Below are 15,919 nucleotides of genomic sequence, written 5' to 3'. Positions count from 1 at the left end.
TTCTTTACCATTTTAGTTTTTTTCTGTAAAGCATTAATTTCTTCTTGAGATATACTTTTCTGTGCTCTGTTATTTCTATCGGTATGAGTTTCTGTTTCATTATTGGATCTTGTTATTGAAGAAGACGTATGTTTCTTAGATGGATCTTGAATTCCTCTCACTTTCAACTACAATTTAGCTTCTTTTATAAACATCCCAGTTCTTTCTTGTAAGATTTTCAACTCTGTATTGTATATAATACAGTACATACATGCTTTGGACCTTGAGTGATGATCTTGCCCACAGTTAACACACTTTGGCTCACTACATTTCCATTGTGTGGCATGTTCAGCAGATCCACAATAACCACATATAGGTTCATTTCGACAGTTTTCTTCATGTGCCCTTATTTACTACAATTTCGACATTGTAGTGGCTTTGGAACATAAGGTCTAAGTTCTCTATTTTGGCCCAAAATTTTTATTTTTGAGGTAGGTCTTGACCTTCAAATTTTATTTACTTGGTATTATACATACCTCACAATCTTGGACTTTTGGATATCTCACTTTAAGAGAGTCCAACAGCATATTCTTCTCGACCAGTTTGTCATTATTTTCAGGAAGTACAATAGTACCCTGAATGCTGTTCATAGTGTCATGCTTCTTTACTTTTATATTCACATTATCAATACTTTTTATGGATAATATATTCACATTATCAATACTTTTTATGGATAAAGTCTTCGGATTGGTTTTTTGTTGTGGCTTCTAAAAGCCATGTTTTATTTTTATTTGTCTGAACGACATTTCTGTCATTGGATGTCTTTTTAGTAAGTAGTTTTCCAACTTTAGGTCTGAAATTTGTTGTTCCAACTTCCACTCCCAAAGAGGGAGTCAAAGTGATTCAAGGTAGGATCAAGACAGTATTTACTTTTTCTGGGTGGTTTGTAATGCATTAAAGTTTTAATACCACCTTGCTGTTGGTTAATTGGGATTTCCTAGGGATAGTCCATTGCCATGCCAAAAGTCATAGGTAAGTATAGTTGATCTGCCATATAACGAAGAAAATGAATTTCATCCAGGATGAGGTCCCTCTCACTAGGGAGGCCCAACTAGGGGAGGAGTAATACCGTTACCCACAGTGGTAACTGCCCTGGGATCCTCATCTGGATATACACCATACCCACAGTGCCTTAAGGGTTATCAGTCCGTCGAGACCGGACCCAGCACTGAGGGCATGGCTTGACATACAAATTTCCCCTTGCTTAACCACGTCGGGTACTCTAGTTTTACAAGTAGACTGGCATGCCATCCAACTCCACCCTCCATCACATTAAAATAGCAGTGAATTCCGTAATCCAATGCCATGCCAAGGTCGTCAACAAGAGGAAGAAGGAAAGGGGAAAAATAATAGGAGGAGGAGTAAAATAGTTACAGGACCCAATGTTTGGTTGAATCCACAGCAGAGAGAGTAGGATAAAAGAGCTAAAGTGGATCCTTAAGCCCACCCACCTCGTCAAGGGGTTAGGATCAAGGGGGATATTTTTATTTAAATTATCTAGTCGTCTCATTATTGAGTATTTTATTATTTTTATTAATTCTGTTAGCTTATCAGACCACCATGGAACTTTGTGTTTTATTGGGTGAGATTTTGACTTTGGTATTGCTTTATCAGCAGCATTTTTATTTAAATTAGCAAGAAATTTATTAGTTTCTTTATAATTTTGTAAACACTCAAATGGTGGGATACTCCTAGTGCTCAATTCATATCACTCCCAATCTGCTTTATAAATGTCATAACAAATGACATGCTTGGCAGGATTATTTTGTAATAATGAAATTAATATTACAAAATGATCCCTGTGTACAAGTCATCAACTGTATCCCAATATCACAGTTTTTTAAAGTAAATTGTATTTTTCCTAAACTATACAAACCTAAGGTCCTTTCCATTAGGAATTACTTACAACGGAGCTGGGAACAGCCACTGAACTTTCAAACAAGGTGGTTAGGCAGTTAACTACCGTCCAGGAGGCCAGCCTCCCCGGATGTAAACATTCCAATTTGCCTTTCAGCCCAGGTGTCAGGTTGAGGGGTGGCATCTGGTGGGCATAAAATGTAATGTAAAGGACCTCAGGTTTGTATAGTTAGGAAAAATACAGTTAACTTTTAAAAATTGTGATTTGTTCCTACACGTTGTACAAACCATCGGTCCTTTACATCAGGAAGACTCAATGGTTGGAGGGAGGAATCTGAGTGAGTCTCTGAACTGACTGGAGTTTGCAACATCTGGGATTCTCTTCCGGGTCGAAAGAGCAAGGAAGAGAAACCTGCCTCTGACAAATTGATCAGGGTGTAGTAAACGCATGATCAATTGTCAGACTTCTGGGCCTTTTCGAATGAGGGAGGAAAACGTAACCTCATACGAAAATAGGCTAGAGATGAATCTTTAAAAGTCTGAGACAGTAAAGCAAATACAAGTATCAGGTTTGTTTTATTGTCAGAGTCTCCTTCCTCCCCTTGCTAGAGGAGGGGGCGGGTTTGCTTCTATAATTCTGGAAGGAAAAATAGAACAGGAGCTCGATGTATAGACTTACCTGCATCGACCGCCAAATCCAGTATGTAATGGCTTGAGTCCATTCTGCCCGAAGGAAGAGAGGAAGGATGAGAAGGAGGGAGAAGAAGATGAGGCTAGTCACTCCCGCAGTCATTCTCACATCCACAACCAACTGAACATCTTAGGCAAGATGCAACCCTGTCCTGTTAGAGGAGCCAGAAAGCTACACAACTTGTTGAGCAGCCACCACAGGTCCCAAGGAAAAAGTGTCCAAGGACTTGTGGGCAACGTCCTGAAGGTAGAAAGAGGTGAAGATGTTCTGCCGAGACCACACCACTGCTTTCAGTACCTGAGGAACCAACAGGTTTTTCCAGAATGTGAGGGTTGGACCAATGCCCTGACTTCATGAGCTCTCGGGCAGAAGGTACCAGTGTCGCCTTCGCCAGCAGCAGAGTACGCTTTCCTGATCGTCTCACAAAGCCAGAGAGAAATTGTTCTTGGACACTTCTATCTTGGACGAGCCAGTGCTAACGAAGAGTCATCGACACTCAGGCCGGAGAGGGCGAGTCCTATTCAGATAGCGCCGTAGTACCAACAGGACAAAGTAGCATCTTTTCAAAGTCATTATCTACAAAGTCCTCTGGGGGGGGATTGTGAAGGACCCGAACCTAGCGTCAGAGACCGACGGGTTCCGAGTCTTTGCTACAAAACCTGGGATGAAATCGAGCATAACTGATCCCCATCCCCTCGAGTGTTTAACATTGAAAGAAAGTCCATGCAATTCTCCTACTCTCTTCGTTGATGCCAGGACAAGCAGCAAGACGATCTTGGGGGTCAGATCCTTGTCTGACGACTCTCTTAAAGACTTACGCGCACAAGCCAGGCACTCAAAATGAGAGTCACATCTCACGCAGGTGGCGTGAGGTCCCTGGATGGACAAGACCTTTCGAAGCTCCTCATCAGTAGCGAAATCTCGAAAGAGATGTCTACATCTTTCAGCCCCAAGACTAGGCCGAGTGTGGCCCTATAGCCTTTCATGGCTGAAATGGAGAGAAGCTTCTCTCGGCGAAGGAAGATGAGGAAGTCCACAACCTGCTGAATAGTAGCTCCAACCGGAGAGAGACCCCATCTACGACACCAACCACAGAAGACAGCCCACTTTCCCTGGTATACTGCTGCAGAGGACTGTCTGAGGTATCCAGCCATCTCTTTTGCTGCGTGGCACAAAAGCCTCTCACTTGAAAAAAGTGCTGGATAACCACCAGCCATGAAGACACAGGGACTGCACTGCCTGGTGGTATTGCTCTACGTGGGGTTGTTGCCAGGGAGGAATCTCTCTTGGTGCCTTGGGGAGCAGAGCTAGCAGGTCAGGATACACCAGAATCATCCTGAGATTCAAGGTGACTAACACTTGGCTGATTACCCTGAAAATTTCACAAAACGGAGGGAAGGCGTAGACGTTGAGGTTGTCCCAAGGGTGCTGAAAAGCGTCCTCCGCAGTGGCCCATGGGTCCAGCATGACGGAACAGAAGACCTGAAGTTTTCTGTTGTGCAGGGTGGCAAACAGATCTATGACTGGATGCTCCCATAGATCGAACAACCTCTCCATGATGTCCAAGTTAAGAGACCATTCCGTTCCTATCACTTGATTCTGGCGGCTGAGCTTGTCTGCCACTACATTCCTCTTACCTGGAATGTATCTGGCTGACAGCTCTACCAAGTGAGCCACCACCCACTCAAGCACCTGCATTGCCAACTGGTGAAGTGGAAGGGATACAAGACCCCTTGCTTGTTGACATATGTCACCACTGTGGTGTTGTCGCTCATCAACACCACAGTGTGTCTGATCACTTGATCCTGAAACTCTTGGAGGGCCAGGAAGGCCACCTTGAGCTCCAGGATAGTTATGTAAAGGTGCTTGTCATCTCAGTTCCACACTTCCGAAGTCAGCAACTCCTCCAGGTGTGCGCCCCATCCCTCAATCGATGCATCTGAAAACAGAAGCACCTCCAGAGGGGGAGTGTGCAGGCATACTCCTATTAAGAGGTTCCTGTCGTCCTGCCACCAGTCTAGATCCTCTCTCACTTCCTCCAAGAGAGGAATGAGAAAGGATTGAGGGTCTCAACATTGGAATCAGTATTCCTTCAGTCTTCACTGTAGAGGACAAGGGTAAAGTCACCCATGAGGACCAGCCTCTCCAAGGACAACAGGTGACCGATGACTACTTGCCATTGCTGAGCTGGCTGGTCCCGTCGAGACAGGAACAGCTCTGCTGCCTTCCTGAACCTGCTGATAAGAGAGTCCAAGGGGAAGACTCTTGCTGCTACCGTATCTATCAGCATACCCAGGTACTTTATCCTCTGCTTGGGGGTGAGCTCAGACTTCTCGAGATTTACTACAATCCCTCGATTGTGCCAAAACTCGAGGAGCTGATCCCTGTTCTGAAGCGACTGCAAGCGGAAGCTTGCCAGGACAAGCCAATCATTGAGATACCGTAACAGACGTATCCTGTGCGAATGGGCCCCAGCTGACATCAGGGTGAACGCTCATGTGAACACTTGCACTGGGACACCGTCTCCCCGAGGATAAAGCGAAGATACTTGCGGGAGGACAGATGGATGGGTATTTGGAAATATGCATCCTTCAAGTCCACTGTAAGCATGGAGTCATTCTCCCTGATGGAAGCAAGCATGGAGCACACCGTCTCCATTGTGAAAAAAGTCTGGCAAATGAATCGGTTCAAGGGAGAGAGGGCCATGATTGGTCTCCAACCCACCAAGGCTTTCTCTACAAGAAAGACATGGCTGCAAAAGCCTGGGGACCAATCCGACACGACTTCCACAGCGCCCTTGCTCAACTGGCTTGCACTTCTTGCCTGAGTGTGAGATCCTTCGGGGAACCAGGAAAGTAGGTTAGGAGACGGACTGGAAAGTTGGTGAGGGGTGGCCGAGACTCGAAGGGGAGTAGATATCCCTCCCAAAGGACATCCACAACCCAGTCTCAGTTCCGTATCGCTGCCATGTTGCCCAATGGCTCAACAGGCACCTAGCCACCAATGGCAGCAGCTGGGGGGTAACGCTGCCCCTGGCATTTCCCCTTCTTCTTCTTCCCCTTGCCCGCTTTTCCAGACTGGAAAGCAGGCTGAATAGGCACAACTGCACCCCTTTCTGGCAGAAGAAGAAGGCTGGGTGTTCCTGCAGGCGCCATTCGAAGCCTGGGTCTTCTTAGGGGCCAAGGAAGTGCTAGCCTGACCCAAAGGTCAGACTGCAGTGGCACACGAAGACCCAGAGGTCTTAGCCACTGCATGATGGATGAGGTGGTTACTGTCTTCGGCCCGACTTGTCCACCGCAGCATCCACCAACCCTCTAGGGAAGAGAGGGGCAGAACCCAGCAACGGTCCATTCCTTAGGGTCAATGCCAACTCAAGGCCTACAGACCTGGCAATCCGAGTAGGGACGGCATTCCTTCTCTTCAACACCAGGTTTGCCCATAGGTTTGCCATCTGGTGGGCAAGGTAGGAGATAGCTGTACTTTCAGGCTGGCACAGTCTCCCAAAGGTGGAGTCCTCTCCAGGGACAATAGCACCTGAGGAGCTTGTCCGAGCAGTTCGACCGAAGCAAATTCTCCTGCCCAGGGACCAAGATTATTCACCTGGTCGAGCATCTCATTGGCAAGCAAGGACCATGGCAGCCCCACTGAAACCTTTGGTTCCTTCTTAGGGCCCCAAAAGGTTTTGAGGAACAAAGGACAATCCACAGAAGAGACTGTGGCCCTTCCCGAGATCAATGTGCTGAGGAATCAGTGCAATGATCTCTGCAAAGGTCCTCTGCATTTCAGGGGTGTCTGCATCCTAAGGAAGAGGACCCTCAAGTCCTGTCAGGGTGCAGTCCTCCCAATCTATTTCTCCTGGCAGGAGGGAGAACATCAGCAGACCCCTTAGATCCATCCTGAACTACTCGGGTGTGCGGCCAAGTCGATCCGAGGACTGAGCCAAGGAACATTGGCCTTCATAGCCGAACTCTGAGGAGAGGACTCTCCAGAGTTCCTCCTGTCCATCTTGTGCTTCCCAGCAAAACCCTGGGAGGTTGAGGGGACAGGTGAGGAGGATCGGGTACTCCCAGCTGTCCTGCCAGCAGGAAGGGTGGGCCACACATGGTCATCAACCTGCTGTGATGACAGCAACACAGGTCCAGGAGAGTGCCTATGCCTTGGCAAAGCGCTGTCCCAAGGAGAGCGGAGAGGTTCACGCGAGCTGAGTCGAGCCCATCATTGGAATGCGATTGGGGGCTGGGCGGGGTCGACGTGCGGCTGGCTGGCGAGAACTTGCACTGTCCTCTAGATGTGCCCCAGCCTTCTTCAAGGCTGAAACCTCATGAGAAGAAGACTGAACAGGGGACCTCCGCCCTGTCTCTCCAGGTGTTTGGACCCTCGGTACCAAGACACCAGCTGGAAACCTAGCCGAGCACTGGTGGCAGTGCCATCAGGAAGAACCAGGACACCTGCATGTCTCGGCTCTTTCTCTTGCCCTGTGCCTGAACCGGGACGATGAGAGGTCTTTTCAGCACCGGTTCAGGATGCGCGAGACTCCTTAGAGACTTGAGCACTTGAAGTGACTCGGCTCTGTCGAGCACCCAACACAGCACCAGTCTTAGAAGCGGACTTCTTGGGTCTGCACACTCACGGCTCCTGAAACACAAGACCCTGGTGAGGTAAGCGATTCGGTTCCCGAGCCCAAAGGCCAGGAGAAGCCAAAGAGAGATCCAACTGCTTCCCCTGTGGTGGGAGGCAGTCCCTTAGAAGCCCCATGGCAGGATTTCTTGGGGAAAGAGGCAGCCTTCCTCTTCTTCAGCCGACGAGTCTCAGAAGAGGAAGAGGAGGAGGTAGCAGATGACGAAGATGAAGATGAAGTTATTGAAGACGACACCTTACAGGACCTCTTCCTTGACTTCTTCGTCGCTTTTTTCAGGATGGCAGTCAAGTCCCCCATTCAAGGGAGCAGCAGACATCAAAGGAGCAGCAAGGGCAACAGGAGTGGCAGGAGCAGCCCAGACAGCAGGAGCATTGGCCACAGCAGGAGCAGCAACGGGAGTGGCCGGAACAGCCAGGTCAGGCGGAGCAACAACAGCTGCCCAGACAGCAGAGATCGCAGGAGCAGCAAGAGCAGCAGGAACCATCATATGAGGTACACGAGGTGACCAACGTTGACAATACAGCATGGGAAGGTGGGGCCACAGCGAAAACCAGAGGGAAAGGCACCGCATGCTGGGATGCCGCCACAGAAGCCACTTGAGGTGGGAAGTGCATGGAGACAGTCACCGGCATCTTCGCAAATACTGTCATCGTCACTGTGATAGTGGTTGCAGTTGGAACAGCATGGGTCGCCACTAGAGAGCTCACCAGGTGTGACAGGAGGCCCTGCAGGGATGGAGGGCTCAAAAGCCCCAAGGAGAGCCAAGCTGCTTCCAAATCCATTGCCTGCTTACCAAGGAGATGCTCAACCACCAGGTTAGTGGTGGGAAACTCCTCTCGTTTTGAGGGGAAAGATGCCCCCCCTCCCCGCCATTCCACGCTCAACAAAGCGAGCGAAGAAGATGCAGGAGAGTTCTCTCCCGAAGGAGAGACAGCCAAAAGAGGATGGTTGCTGGCAGAGAGAAACGAGGAAGAAGGGTTGGCCACCAAGGGCACAGTCTGGGGCGTATAACCCTCAGACGATGCCTTGGCAGCCTTCCTCCGATACCATTTCCTCCCTTCAAACTTCACCCACTGCTCAGCCGACCAGAAGCAACACTCAGCACAAGCAGAATCACGGAAACAATCACATCCCCTGCTGGAGGTGCAGAGGGCATGAGGATCAACTTCAACACAGGAGCAGAAATTACCACACTTCTTGCTGTTAACCACCACACTTCTTGCCGCCAACCCCAGGACACACACGCTGAGGGAAGGTGGCCTTACAAACAGGCTTGTCAGATTCGTCAGTTTGCATGATCAATATCACAAACACACATATAATACAAGCAACAACAAAGAAAGAAAGATCCCACCAAGAAAAATCAGCTCAACAACAATCAGGGCAGAGAGTGAAGAAACACACGTCTGCACTGCAAGACAGCCGAAAGTAAATTAGAATGTTTACATTCAGGGAGGAGGGTCTCCTGCCTCCTGAACAGTAGTTAACTGCCTAACCACCTTGTTTGAAAGTTCAACGGCCATTTCCAGCTCCACTGTAATTCCTAATGTAAACGACCGATGGTTTGTATATCATGCAGGAACAACTAATCTATCTACTCTACTTGTTGAATATAGAGTTAAGTTTACTAAGGAAAATGTTCCTTGTGTTTATTAATACATGCTGATATCATCATCATTTACACAGCACATGTCATTTGAATCCACGAATTCCTCTATTTTACTTCCTGCTCTATTTGAGTTTGTACAATCAGTCTCATGTTGGGTTGTGAACATTAAAATCACCTAGTATTAATGTAGGTTCCTTGGCATTGTTAAGTAATTGTTTAAGTTTATCAGTGTCGTCACTTTATTAGGTTCGTTATATAAATTATAAATTACATAATTATCATTTTTATACACATTTTAACACCTGATATTTGCAAATCAGTTATGTTTACAGGTACTTTGTCAGAAACTATTTTGTTATGTACTATATATAGCTATACCTAAATTTCCTTCGTCTTCTCTAGATGTAGATGCTAAAGTGTATTTACCTTTTGTTGATACTGTTTTGTTGACATGTTCTAAAAATATCATCATTGGTTTGTAGTCTTTTAGTAAATGCTGTATTTCTCCTAGATGTAATCTGGTCTGCAGACTATTTACATTTCACTGTATAATATTGCTGTTGAAATTATGTTAAAGCAGTTGAGTTTTGCTTTTTTTTTGTTATCAACTTGGATTTTTTCTAATAATTTACTCATGGCATTTACTTGTTTTTCTTTGTAATATATTAAGTGTTCAACGCACATGCAACCTTTTCATGGGTGTTCAAATCAGTGGTTTCTTTTTTTTCTATATTTCATAAAATTTTTTAGAATGTCTGTTAAACTGTCTTTTGTTATGTTTTTGCTCTTCTTGCACAACTCAACCAAGCTTTATTACATCCACATGCTATCATGTTCACTTCTTGTTTCCCCTGCTCCCATTGCACAAATTATTGGTGATTAGTAATCTCTTCTCCCTTGACATAATCATTCTTATCTATGGTATGGTTCTCTTCTATTTCTTCGGTGTTTTGGATATCTGCTTCCATACTTTTCATTATTATATGAGGAGATAAAGGCATACTCTTAGCTTGTTTTTGTTTGTGCTATTTCTTCATATCTTTTGTCTTTGGTATACTGATGTTTCTCGAATAATAGTTGATTTTTCGTTTTGGGAGGTGTCCTCTCAAAAGTCTCTTTTAACTTTAATTTCAGGTCCATCACTACTTTCCTCTGTTACTTCTGTAGCATATTCTCATGTTCCTATTTACATTAATATTTCAAATGAATTTGAAAAAAAAATATCCATATCATTTGCACTTGTATCTTGATTCTTTACCATTACAGTTTTTTTCTGTAAAGTATTCAATTCTTCTGGAGATTTATTTCTGTGCTTCGTTACTACTATCAGTGTGTGCTTTTATTTCATTACTAGCCGACCAACCTGGTGCTGCCCAGGAAAACTCTGAATGACAACCAATAAACTCTCTCTCTCTCTCTCTTTCCCTATTTCTCCTCCCTAACACCCCCTCTACTCTCTCTCTCTCTCTCTCTCTCTCTCTCTCTCTCTCTCTCTCTCTCTCTCTCTCTCTCTCTTTTCTGTTAAGATAGTTGCTTTGATTATAATGCCCAACTTTCCTATTGGGGCTGAACTTGGACTCAAAGGGCATCAGGAGTGTCATTATTCATCTCAGCAACCTCGAAAACTATGGATTAGACAATATCTGTAAGTAATAACATTTTATTTTTCATCCTTTCTCAACACCCCCCCCCAACCCCCCGCTCCTATCGGGGCTGAACTTAGACTTAAAAGGCATCCGGAGTGTCACTATTCAACTTGGAAACCTTGAAAACTATGTATTAGATACTAATATCTGTCATTTTTGGTTATTATTACATGTCACCCTCTTCCCACCCCAAAACCCCTTTGGTGCCAGTGATGTCTACCCACATAGTATTCTTTTCCAGACAGTAAGTCATATGTATGCTGAAATGAGGTATGATAAACTTGTAGAGTTTATTCAGTTACTAAGTCTACGGGAAGAACCATTTCAAGGAAGCCCTTCCTGCCCCCAACCCACTTTGGTGCTAGTGATGTCTTATCCCCCCACTAGTCTTTTCTAGGTAGTAAGTCATATGTATACCAAGTTTGGTTAAAATTGCTCAATGCGTTTCATAGTTATGCTAGAACATACACACACACACACATACATCCATTTTTATATATACAGTTCATTCTAGGTATTGGAGAAAATGCATGTTTCTTAGCTGGATCTTGAATTCCTCCCACTTTCAATTCTAATTTAGCCTCTTCTATAGATATCCATGTTCTTTCTTGTAGAGGTGGTTTCATCAAGAATCCAAGAGCCACGTCTAATTCCATCCCGATACAATTTTTTGCATGTCCTTACTGTTAGAGATATAAATATTAAAATGACAAGGCACAGATAAAAGCACTGGCCTATAATTTATGTCAGCAAAGGAATGTTTCTTAGAATATCTGAGAAACTGGAAAAATTTAATAATGTAGTCTACTGAGGTAGGGGAGCAAGAAATCCCTCTAAACTGACATCAGTTCTAGTAAATGTACCCTTGTTGTTAGCAGTTATTAGTCAACTCTCTCTGAATTGAGCAGAGGTTTCCAAGACTCATCAAAACAATCCACCAGCTTGTAGGATATAGTTTAGAGTCTCCAGGTTGTTACCTAAAGCAAGAGGGGGGATTTGGTGAAATTTTAACATATGTAGTTGATAGAGTAGATCTGGCCTTTTAGATCGGAACCGAGGCTAATCTATCAACAGAGACACAGGTCCAATAAACATTCTTTCTGTAGCCATCATGGAACTATGAAGGGTTATTACTGTATACATGGAGATCTGGAATCTCTTTAAACTTGCCTCCAAAGCACAGGGAGGAAATGCCGAAAAGCCTAGATGGAACCAGTCAGTCAGCAGTGCATCCACTGCTCAAGTTTACAAGTCTTGGCTGGAAGAGCAACAGATCAGCTATTTTGTTCTGGCTTGTCACAAACATATTGATGTTTGGCAAGCCCTACAATTTCCACAAATTCTGACATATTAAGTCCTAATATATTTGTGGGTATAGCGACCATTTCATAAGTAAGATGCAGCCATTCCTGTTCAACTGATCTGCCAAATTACAGCATCAAAAGCATGTTCCTAGACTCTGACCAACATGGAATTTCATTGCCAGCAGGAACAATTGCATGGACTTGGTCCTTCTCAGCTTCTTATGCTAAGTTCACACATTCACATATCACGGCACGCATGCCCACGCACGGCCGAAATTTGTGAAACATGACCATACGCAAGGTGAATAAGCCCTGCCCAACTGGATACGTGTCATGAGCCAATGTGTGTAAAGCAAGCGTATTATAGTGCGCCGCAAATGTACGCACTGTGTAAGAGTGACGTGATGCTTACCGGAAGTGGCCCAACAAGTGGTGGCGCAGGCAAAAGTAGTGCGTGGCAGAGCACGTAACACCGATGTACGTATACCGTATGTGTAACGTTGTGCGTTACTGAGTTACATCAACGTCACGTTGTCCCCACGTACTACGGGGGTTAAACCCCAGCTATAAAAGGGCTGACAGTGGCACATGTGTGGCTATTCACTGACATAACACCACAGCATCAACACATACTACCATCCTGCTGAATCAACATGGAGGACATAGCTGAAATCCATGAACTCATAGCTATAGCAAGTAGGGATAGAAGAGAAATGTTGCCGTTTGTTGTTGAATATGTGCACACCATGTTATTGCTGGAGACTGCAATGATTGCTGCAAAGCGCACAGAGCAGAAAAAAAGGCGGCTAAGGAGGGTGCAGGCGTGGCCGTACCTGCATAAAAGGATGGAGCAAGGTCATTATGACAACCTGATGGAGGAGTTGTCAACCCAAGCCCCAGACCTGTACAGAAATTTTACCCGGATTGACAGGGGCCTCTTCAATGAAACTGTTGAACGAGTCACACCTTACATTCAGAAGAAAGTGACATTCTGAATGAAACCCACTGAGCCAGGCCTACGTGTTGCTATCACCCTACATTTCCTCGCTACAGGTGATTCATACAAGAGTCTGCAATACTCGTTCCGGGTAGCCCACAACAACATTAGTTACATCGTACCAGAGACCTGCAGGGTCATTGTTGCTGCCTTCAGGGATGAGGAACTGCAGGTGCCACAAACACCTGAAGCTTGGCAGGAGGTTGCATGAGGTTTTGAGGAATGGTGGAACTTCCCCCACGTAATTGGAGCTATAGACGGCAAACATATTAGGCTCCGTAACCCTCCCCAGGGCGGTACGCATTACTTCAACTACAAGAGGTTCTACTCCATGGTATTACTTGCAGTTGCTGATGCTTCATACAAGTTCCTATACGTCGACGTGGGTGCCATTGGGTCAGAGTCAGACGGTGGTGTATTTGCCCGGACCCGACTGGCCGAAATGCTGTTGCAAGGGGGAAGCAAATCTTCCCCAGCCTGATGCCCTGCCAGGTCAACCTAATGGATCTCCGTGGCCTATTTCCTAGTTGGTGATGATGCCTTCCCCTGAGGAATTACCTTATGAAGTCCTACCCCAAAAAGAGGCCTCACCAAGGAGGAACGGATTTACAACTACAGGTTAAGTAGGGCATGCAGGACGGTGGAAAACGCCTTTGGGATTCTGGCAAACAGATTCCGAGTATTCCACACGGCAATATGCCTGAAGCCTGACCATATAGAGCCATTAGTGATGTCCGCATGTGTTCTGCACAATATGATAATAAGAAGAAATGCACGCAGACAAGAAGGAGATCAGGAGCATCCCATCACACAAGCCATCATACCTGGTAGCTGGAGGAGTGGCCCGTCCGTAGGAGCACCCCTTCCAACCGTGATCGGCAACACTGCAACCAGGGATGCAAAGGAACAACGTAACATGCTGAAAGAATATTTTTCATCAGCTGAAGGCTCAGTGCATTGGAAGGAGAACATGATTAGTTACTTCCCTGTATACTTGCTAGTTGTATCTACTTAAATGTCTGTTCTTGCATTTATTTTGGACTTATTTAAAATTCAGTAATGTATCATTTCAGGATTATTTTGCCCTCTTTATTTGTGTACTTCTATTTGTGCTAGTTGATTTAATAAGATATTGTTCAAATCGATGATATATTATTCTCATCAATACTTAGTAATTGGAAAGAGGATAGGGTGAGACATGATATCGCAAATGTATATTTAATCAATATGAAACAAACATACATATAAATAAAAGAAAGATGTAGTTATTTGCCCTTTGTAATAGTTTCTTAACATGAATTCTATTCTGATATGATAATTCTATCTTTTTTGAAAGTACCTTCTCTTAACATTGATTCATTCTGATGTGATAATTCTATATTTTTGAAGATACCTTCTCTTAGCATTTACATTGATTATATTCTGATATGAAAATTCTATGTTTTTGAAAGTACCTTCTCTTAGTATTTACACTGATTATATTCTGATATGAAAATTCTATCTTTTTGAAAGTACCTTCTCTCCAACATTTGTGACATTGTATATGACTTGCTAATATTTTTCTGTTGTCATTTTCCTTCTGTGCCCATATGTTACATAAAGTATTTTGAACTTATTTAAAATTCAGTATTGTATACTTAAATGTTAGTGTATTCAGGTTCATTTTGCCCTCTTTATTTGTGTACTTGTATTTGAGCTACTTCATTGAATACAAAATATTTTTCCCGTCCATGATATATTATTCTCATCAATACTTACTAATTTTGGACAGAGGATAGAGCTAGACATGATATTGCAAAAAAATATTTATTTAAAGTAAAAAACAAACATACATATAAATATAAGCAGAAAAAACAATACTATATACACATCCGCACATACACAAATAAACTAATGCTGGAGATTGTTTAGGAACGTCGTGTCGATCAACAAGTTGCAAGTGCCGGACTGTCCCCTATCACTGCCAGGATGTGGGGCATCACGCCTCGACAGCATCATGGCGCCCTCTTTGGAGGTACAGATGTATCGCTGAATGGCACTGAGGACTTCCATCTTCAGCGTCACCCTGAGGTGATGTGACACCTCCGCTCAGTCTTACTCCACCTCTTCAAAAAATTTGCACCAGTGGAGGACGCTCGGGTTATGCGGAGGAAGCTGGATGGAGGACATCATATCCTCCCGGAGGGCCTGTGCCTTGGTGATGGCGACGTCGAAAAGCTCAGAAAAGTGTTTTCCAGGCCTTGGTGCCTGTTGCCTCTTCAACCGGAGATAACAAGGGCGTTGGTGTAGGGGCAGGAGAAGAAACAGCAGCAGCAGGCAGGTCCGGAGCTTGGGCAGGGAGGGGGGCAGCAGCTTGAGTAGCCTGTAAAAACAGGAGGAACATATAAGAGAAAATGGTATAAAATGCACATTGAATGCATGGAAACTATGTAATAACGTTATATTCAGTAATAATTATGCATAGAAACACATTAAAATAGACATACCATCAGAAGTCCCAACATCTTTGGCTCCCTTTGACGCACAATGTGGGGCTTCAGGAAGTGGAAGATGCTGAGGATCCACTTCTCCCGGTCCATCAGCCATCTGCCCGTCCCTTGGCCACTCTTCTCCGCCATGAGCCGCCCAAAACGGCTCCTGAGGGACGTAAACCATGTCCTCAGTTCACAGCCACTCACAGGAGGAACAAGTGACGGGCGCTTCTCCTCAAATGCCCTCCAGACCTTGGCCTTGTCCTTGTAGGCTGTGAGGCCCTTGTTATATATGAACTCGGCCTCATTCTCCAGCCACTTGCCAACCAGCCTCTCGTTCTCTTCGGAGAGGATGACTGACAGGTTCTTCTTTCGGCCCTGATCTGGAGTGCCATCTACGTCGTCGTTGTCGGCATCCCCCTTGTGGTCGGCGTCGTCGGTGGCGGCTGGGGGGTCGCTCTCGTAAACCAGGGCAAGCTCCTCTTCCTCTTCCTCTAGCTCGCTCTCCATCACAAACTCGTCGCCCTCAAGCTGCAGCACCACAGCATCACTGCCTGAAGGGGGACCACCAGCTTCTGAGGGCTTAGCATAGGGGGCAACTCCAGCTACCAGGGCTCCTGGAGTTCTCAAGGCCCCCTTCCTGGTCCACTTCAACAGAGCTCCTTT

At 45.2% G+C, this 15,919-nt stretch overlaps 1 protein-coding gene across 6 annotated transcripts in view; it reads right to left on the bottom strand.

The window, feature by feature from the left end:
- LOC136840297 (prion-like-(Q/N-rich) domain-bearing protein 25) overlaps positions 1–15,919 on the bottom strand; it is a 560,985-nt gene that overhangs the window by 132,588 nt on the left and 412,478 nt on the right. The window lies entirely within an intron of this gene.

Source organism: Macrobrachium rosenbergii, chromosome 7 (assembly GCF_040412425.1).
Source record: "Macrobrachium rosenbergii isolate ZJJX-2024 chromosome 7, ASM4041242v1, whole genome shotgun sequence".
Taxonomy (NCBI): Eukaryota; Metazoa; Arthropoda; class Malacostraca; order Decapoda; family Palaemonidae; genus Macrobrachium; species Macrobrachium rosenbergii.
Note: the sequence above shows the minus strand (reverse complement) of the source record. Positions and strands in the feature narration are given on the sequence as shown.